We start from the raw sequence: 9,048 nt of genomic DNA on the forward strand, positions 1-9,048 counted from the left end.
ATAAAAGCCAGACCAATTACACAGGTATTGATATGGTCCAAACAATCAATAGCACCCACTGGCTCCTATTAGCAGCAGACCCGGAAGTAGCCTCTGATTGCTGGATCTGTGCCCCCTTAAGCCAAATGTCATTCCAGGCTCTTGGTATTACAGTGAGTAACACTATTGTGGTGGACTCAACCTTAGGGGCCTCAGCCCTGCTAATTGAAGAACCTACCGAGGCCATAGGTAATAGTACCTGCCTTCTTGGAAACAAACTACACCTGAATTTGACCTGTGAGTATACAAATATCATTGTGTGCAGGGATAATAATGTTTCTGATCCTAAAGGGACCTTCTTTGTTTGTGGAGACAGAGTTTATAGCATGTTCTCCCCAAAAATCCTTGGACTCTGTGCCACAGGAATTTTAATTCCCAGGTTGTCAGTCTATGCCCTGACTGACATGACAAATGTACCTCTAAAAATTGGCACAATCAGAGGTCTCAACAAGAGGAAAAGGGACCCTATTGTTGTGCCCATAATGGCAGGACTAACCACTGCTGGAAGCCTTGCCCTAGGGGGAACAGCTCTTGGTGTAGGTCAACAACAGTACATGTCTTTAGGAAAGCAAGTAAAAGAAAGTCTGGAAGAAGTAAGAGCCTCTATCCTCACACTCCAAGGGCAAATTAACTCCTTGGCAGATGTGATGTTACAAAATAAAAGAGCACTGGATTTACTCACTGCAAAACATGGGGGAACTTGCTTATATCTAGGAGAGGAATGCTGTTACTATACTAGTAAGTCTAGAATAGTAATAAAATCTATGGATAAACTTTAAAGAAGGTTACACAAAATGGGAGAACAATTTGACATTAAAAATTCAAATTCATGGGGCAACTGGGCCCTATCTAAATGGAAACCATGGTTAGGGGTCCTTTCTGGACCACTACTCGCTTTGCTAGCCTTAGCTACAATAGGCCCCTGTGTTATTAATTGGATAACCAAGTTCATCACACAAAGAATAAACTCTATCCAGAACTACCAGATGTTAATCTCCTCAAGATATGTAGAGTGCAGGGACATTAGTAATGTCAATGATGAAGAATCATCATGAATCAAAACAAATAGGGAAATGTGAAGGAAAATCTAAAATAATATAGAATAACTGCCTGCCTCATTCTGCTTCTGTAACTTGCTTCACTTTCTTGTTTCACTTCTCAGAATAGTAATACCAGATGGTTTGCCATTAACTACAAGTTTGTGGGCATGAGATAAGCAAATGCCTGCAACATTGCCTAACTGCAACCCCCACCCAAGTGAGGCCAGATGTCCACACCGAGATAATAGTCACCATGCCTCACGAGCAAAATTACACATAGACCCTAAGCTTTCTGTAAACCACATGACCAGAATTGTATAAATGTTAGCCACCAATGTAACTCTGGGTGAACCCTTGAAGGCATGTTCCTATGGGACTGGCCTGCTAGGAAATAAATTTTGTTGTTTTACCCTGCTTCTCTGTCTCCTGTGAGTTTTTCGGTTACTCCCAGGAAAATCCACAACAATGGTACTGGCAAAAAACAGACATGTGGATCATTGGAACATAACAGGCCATACAGAAATGTCCCCAGCTATTTGATCTTTGACAATGGGACCAAAAGTTTGTGTTGGAGGAAAGATAGAATATTCAACAAATGGAGCTGGGAAAACTGGATATCTGTTTGCAGAAGATTGAAGCTGGACCCATATCTTTCCTCATGTAGGAAACTAAAGTCAAAGTAGATAAAATCTAAATGTTAAACAGAAACAGTGAACCTACTGGAAGATAAAATCAGTAAAATACTGAAATACATAAGTGTAGGGAGGCATTTTTAAACTAGAACCTCAATTGAACAAGAAATAACAGCAAGAATCAACAAATGGGGTTACATCAAATTAAAAACCATCAGTACAGTAAAAGAATCAATAAGTAGACTGAAGAGACAACCTACAGAATGGGAAAATATTTTTTCAGCTATCCCTCAGACAGAGAACTAATATATAGAATATAAATAATTCAAAAGTATTAGATTACCTGAAATATAAGACCCAATCAAGAAATTGGGCAAGGGAAATAAATGGACACTCCAAGAAGAATTACAAATGGCCAACATATATAAAATAATGCTCAATATTTGTGGCCATTAGAGAAATTCAAATTAAAACAATGCTAAGATTCCATCTTTCACCTGAAATAATGGCAATCATCAGGAAGTCAAATAATAACAAATGCTGGGAATGCTGCAGTGTTAAAAGAACTCTCCTACATTGCTGGTGGGAATGTAAACTAGTACAACCACTATGGAAATCAGTATAGAGATTTTTCACAAAACTAAAATTTACAATACTATATGACCCAGCTATTCTCCTTCTAGGTATCTTCCATAAGAGCTAAAAACATCATAGTAAATGTTTACCAATATTCATAGCTGCACAATTCATAATAGCTAAATACTGCAAGAAGTCTGCATACCATCAACAAATGAATGAATAAAGAATGAGTCTTATCTACAAATAGTGGAATACTGCTCAGCAGTCAAAGGATAAATTTGAGACATTCATAGGAAACAAGATTCACCTGGAAAATATAATGCTTAATGAAATAAACCAGACACAGAAGTTTAAATACTGTATGGCATCTTTCATTTGAGTAAGGCAAAGTACAAAGAAAGCATAATAAATGATGGATCTAAGGAGACAAAGGGATACATCTCTTCCAAATGGGAATAGGTCCAGGAGACAGAGGGTGAGGGACATGTGGGAGGGGAAGGGAAATTAGAATTAAGAAGTGCCATGTACAGGAACCTAGTAACTTCAATGAGTATAAACATTATATGTTATAAACTTGAGCTAGGAATAATATCAAGAATGAAACTGGGGAATGGGAATTTCCAGATGAAGGGAGGGCATCTTGGAAGCAGAAGGGGAGTGAGAAAAAGAAACAGGCTGTACTGAGTACATGTACCTACTCCTCAAGATGAATGTAAGATTAATGTAATGCAAATGTGTACTAATAAAAGAAAATTCAAAAACACAAACTTTTAAATAATATATTTGTCAGATAAATGGCTCCATAAAATATTAAGCATTTCAGAATTATGGAAATAAATCTAATTATTCTTTCAGAGTGTGCTTCCAAAGAAATTTAAAACAATGAGTGAATGTATAAAAAATAGAACAAGTACCTCAACTCCAGATTCAAATAGTTCTTTTCAGAAACTAGGTAAACAACATCAGATTTTTACAAATTCAACAAATAATTTCCAATTCCATTGTTCATTGACCATTTAGGATTATAGACCATGATGAGAAGAAATTATTTAAAATAGGCAAATGGACTATTGAAAAATTTTCACCTATTAATTTAAAACCTAAGATAATCTAAGATTATACAGGAAAGGTAGAGAAAACACAAAGAAAAGAGCAAAACAAAAGGTCTTGTAATTGAGATGGGACACATAAAATTGTCTGCACTGGCATATAGCACCATAGTATATGTTGCAAAAATTAAAGAACCATCAAAAGATTACTGGAGTTATAAAGATGGTATACATTCCTAGCTTAGTTTAAAAACTTTGTCATTTAACTACAAGTCAACTATAAACTAGATTAGAAATTGTAGATATTACACCATATGCAGCACAAAGAGTGAGACAGAGATAATTTCACATATGCTAAAGACTACATATTAAAAATGTTCAACACTATAATTTAGCAAAACAGGATGAAATTATAAAGAAATGTTTCAATTCACAATAGCCAAATCTTGGAAGCAGCCTACATTTCAATCGATGATGAATGGGTAAAGAAAATGTAGTATTTATACAAAATGGAGTGCTATTGTGCAATAAGGGATAAGCTTGGCTCATTTGCAGGAAAGTGGGTGCACCCTGAGACCATAATATAGAATGAAGTAAATCAGACACAAGCTTAAATGTCTCATGGTCTATTTTTTTGTTTGTTTCTCTGTTTGCTTCTTTCTTTCTTTCTTTTTCTTTCATCCTTTCATTGCTATGGATGTAACACAGAAATGATGGATGTTTGATAAGTGACCTACCAGTGAGCCTCATTGCCAGCAATGTTAAAGATTGGTTTAGATTTTCATGGGCTTTATAAACACCCTACAATGACTTTGGCAATGTGGAAAAGCAGTTGGAAATTTAGGCATTTACTGTCATCACAATGAAGCCCAGGGTTGCAGAGAACACTTGTGCATTTTGAGAACTCATATTTGAAACAGGTATCTAATCCAGCATGAATAGGTGTCTTAGCCACTTTTCTGTAACTGGGAAAACATACCAATACCTACAAGTCAAAGGAGGAGACGTATATTTTTTTCTCATGGTTTCAGTCCAGGATCAGTTGGCTTTAATGCAGAAACAAGGTAGCAGAATTTCAATTTCATAATGGAGGAAAAGATGCTCAACTATGTCAGGCAGGAGGTAGAGAGAAGGGAGGAGCTGAGGATAAGAATACACTTTTCCAGGTCCTATTCCCAGGGACCCACCTCCAACCAGATCCTTGTTCCTCACAGAATATTCAGCTCCTGAATTCACGATTGGATGAATCCACTGATGAGCTTGTGACACCCACAATTCAAAAATATTCAAAGCCCATGAAATATCTGGGAGGTATTTTAGATATAAATCACGACAAGGCTGCTGTTGAGAAAAAGCAAAACAGATACCAACATATCACAGCTTGGTACACAAGAGTCAACTGTCTCCACACTGCTCTGCTGTCACTGCACACTGTGTTTAGAAGCATGGCTGCAAGCACTGAACTACCCAAGACAGAGCTCTGGCCATATCACTGGGGCAGGGTAGGATGCTTAGGTCCTTCTAGCTGTCATATTCCCACCCTGAAGGCCAGAAAAGACTAAGGGTATAGTGGTAGCAGTTGACATAAAAATACACAGAACCCTCAGCTGATGTAGAGAGGTCAATGTCCTACCAAAGCTGATTCTTTCCAGTTCTAACAAAACCTTGTGTCACCTACGCAATGCATTTTCCTTGTCTTAGGTCATTTAACATCGCTCATTTATTACTCTCAGGATTGAGATTCTCCCAGGCTCCTTTCCATGCAGCCTTCAGTAAACAGAATTCACTCTGTGTGAGCTTGGGTGTCCCTCAGCAACACATCGGGAGCTTCTGACTTTGCTGTCCGGTCTCTGACTAGCATGCCTCATACAACTGACTCACTGCTGCTCCATGGTTCACCCACTGAGCCCCGAAGAACAAAAAGCAAAAACCCACTACTGTTCCTGCTTGTGGGGAACCCACATGACAGACTCTCAACAAAATCTTTCAAACTTAGGATTCTTCCTAGGATGCTGATGGACCCAGTATGAGGGATCATTGCATCAAAGTAGGATTTGCTTGTACCTCTTCAGGGTGCCCATGTCTTCTTACTGTTGGGCTCTTCCTGTGTGTTTTCCTAAAAATGATGGCTGAACTTTGATCAGATAATTCAAGAATCAAAAGTTTACGGAAGAATCTCCTTACATCAAAAAACAACATACATCCAAGCCAGGAAAAAGCAAACGCTTGATGTCAAAGGACAACAATTTGGAATGAGGCTGTTGGCTTTCTGAACAAGTCTTTCTCATGTGCTATCTCTCAATGTACTCATTTTAAATCAAGAAAATAAATACATGCAAAAATTGAATAAAATTATTGAATAAGTGAAAGAAATAAAGTTAAATGATAGCTGTACTCTGCAAAAGGGTCAAAATTTAAAAAAAGCAAATATTCTAACTGCCTCAGACAGGCACCCTAGTTCACACAGGATTACAAAGAAAACCTATGAAAATAAACATATTCTCATTTATGAAGGGAAGAGTGCGGAAAAGGAGACCATGGTTGATCGCTTGCTGGTGTTAAGGCAGGGGCACCTAAAGATTTCAGCCTATATATTACCCATGCTCTGTAGTTCCCCCCTCACAAGTTGAAATTCTCCATCTTTCAACACTTTAATGTTTACTAGACAGGAAATATTGCTTGGAGTCATGAGATACTCTTTTTGAAGAACTTGTTGCCTTGAAACATACATAGAATATTAGTAAAACATACCTCAAGGTACATCTATTTATGCCATGAGTATTAAATTAGGGACAATATCTCGCCCCTGGCATGTTCCTTCCCCACAGGCTCCTTCCTTGCTCTGTTTCCTGGCCCTCACATGTTCACTAGCTTTCTTCATTTCTATTCACCATGAGTTTTTTGCATTGAGACAAACACACGCTGAATCTCTGAAACCCTAAGACAAAATAAAACTTCTTTCAGTGCTGTAGTCAGATATTTTGTTCCCTCAACAAAAAGCTAATAAAATTCATGCTAGGTGTCTGAACTAAAATTGCCAAATGCATGAAGCCTTTGTTGAGACTACATATATGAGTTCTTCTCCTTGACTACTCTTTACACATTTCCTTAATATGTACCTATTCCAGACTGACTCAAGCAACAGTTTGCATATCAAAACCATTGATAAAAAGCCCCACTGACCAGTAAGACCTTTAGAGAAACAAAAGCCCCAACAGCACCTAGACATAACTCACCTGCGCTCCACTGCCCTGAAGTTTGTCACTGTTAATTCTTCTTCTAGAGCTGCTCTGGGGAGCTGGAGGCCACAAGGCAGGAAATTGTGCAGCCCAGTGGGCACCAAATGGGTTTTTGTGACTCTTCCTCTTTAATTCCCCTAAATTTCAGGAAGGTCTCTACTACCTTTTTTTTTTTTTTTTGAGGAAATGTAACACACATCAGGTATAATTTCTCATCTCAGCAGAAATGTGAAAAGAGCTTATGAGAATTGTAAATTGTTAGTTAACAACGACTGCCTCTATCAGCTCATTATTGATGGTTCTGTCACACAAGGGCTAAACAGCATAGCTATCAAAGGCTTTGGTCAGGAGTGAAATGGAGATGGGAAAGAGGGCAGATCCTGGAGTCTCCAAAGACATCAACTTCTTCTTATGCATGCAATACAGATTTACTTATTGGATCATGGTGGAGAATGTATACATAATCACCAAACTCAAGGCATTGTTAGTTTCCCCAGCCTTCTTTATCTGTAGGAAAACACAGATAACATGAAGCTGAAGAAAGGACTTTTCTTTGACTCAAGGATAGCACATCTGGTCCTGTATCACCAATGTATAAGTGGAGCTCCTTGGACACTCAAGATTCCAAACAGAATTGTAATACCAGCTAACATCTCAGAGTGTTCACCTGGCCAACACAACTTCCTCTAAAGTAGAAAAAACTGATGCTCAGAAAGAGGAAACAATCAGGCACAGGTACCTTAGTTTCAAAGCATAATCATCACCATCACCTAGAAACCACCTAACTGGACAGACTTTTGTGGTCTTTATTCCTATGTGTCACAGTCTCCCTAACTGTGGGCATCAGAATGACTCTGGAGATAGCTTTGTGGATTTGGAAAGTGACATTTTTCCTATCCCTCAATTTTCACTTCATTAAACATTCAATATATGAAGATTCGGGCCAGAGATGTAGCTCAGTGATGTTGCACAGGCCTGGCAAGTGCAAGGGGTCCTGAGTTTGATTCCCAGTACCACACAAAAAAAGATTCAAGGCATTTGTATATAAGCCAGCTAACATGTTCCATATTTTTTATCTGTCAGTGAAGCCAATTCTCATTATTGTATTCTCCATTCCTATCACCCTTTCTACAGCAATCAAACATTCACTCTGCAACTCTCGCTAGGCATGGAGCTTAGAGAGCTTTCAGAGGAGGCAGAAATGAGCCATAACCTCTCCCTTATTTTGTAATATTTTGACTCAACCAGCAGATGTGCATATACCAAGGCATCTCATAATAGGATCCATACTAACATGAGTACATGGTGGACATGATAAGATCAAGTCACAAAAAATTCTTTGCAGAATAAATGGAGACCAAGGGAAAGACTGGAGGACAGAACAATTGATGAATCATGGCATAAGGCCAGAGAAAAGCAAAATAGGGGCAGAACAGAGTAGAATCACACCCACACACATACATTTCAGCTTTTTCACGTAACCCAAGCTATGAGAACTTGAGACATTTTTAAATTTCTCTAGCTTCAGGTGCTTCATCAGTAAAACCAGTCAATCAGAAGTGCACCCCAAAAGGTCCTTTAAAATATTCTAAATATAATCCATGGACAAAGACCTGTATGTTGGATACACTCATGTTCTAAGTGTATGTTTACAGGGTACTGAATGCAGGCTTAAAATTTTGACGTGCTTGCTATATGCAGGCTAATTATGTGTGCCTTCAGCATAAATATTACAAATTAGGTCTTAAAGCTGCAAAATGGTCACAGATGTGAAATGTGCCCCTTAAAAATCTAATGGGATGTTTTCATTTTGAAAGAAGCCAGTGAAGATATGGATATGGGGGAAGAGATGTAACTCCCAAACCTGTTAGGTATCAGAAATGCGAGTTTGTGTTCCCTAAAATTGAAGAATGAATTCTAGGAACAACGGAGGTTAAGAGTAGGAAAAATTTATTGAAAGAAAGCTTCTAAGAGAGACAGAAGGGGGACTGGAAAGTGGGATGCCCACGCACCCCTTTTCAAAAATGTTTTATACAGCAAAGCCATGTGGTGAGGCAGGTACAAAGTGGGACAAAACTATAAAACCCAATGCAAATTTACAAGGTGGGCATGAGGTGGGACAAAACCATGACCAACCAATAAGATTACAAGTACTGTCACCCAGGTAATATTGATTAAACAGGGATCAAATGGGGAAATGAGTCACGTAGCAAGCATATAAGGAATGAGCAAAGATTTTTGGTGGAAAGGGGTGGGTCAGGGATCCTTCTTGGAAGATTTTTGTCCCCCACCCAGGTGATTGATACCTATTTAGAATATCAACCACTGCTGTTCCTCCTACATGGGTGTGGTAGTTTCTCTCCTCTTACAATTCTGGCCTTCAGTGAATGTGTCCATTGTCCTCCCTGTTGGCTCCTTCTGGGCTCGCCCTAACTGCATACAAGATATCTAATTAACTTACCTATCTGCA

The sequence above is a fragment of the Heterocephalus glaber genome, unplaced genomic scaffold (assembly GCF_053883595.1).
Source record: "Heterocephalus glaber isolate CG9 unplaced genomic scaffold, H.glaber_assembly_v1.0 deba00001724, whole genome shotgun sequence".
NCBI classification, from domain to species: domain Eukaryota; kingdom Metazoa; phylum Chordata; class Mammalia; order Rodentia; family Bathyergidae; genus Heterocephalus; species Heterocephalus glaber.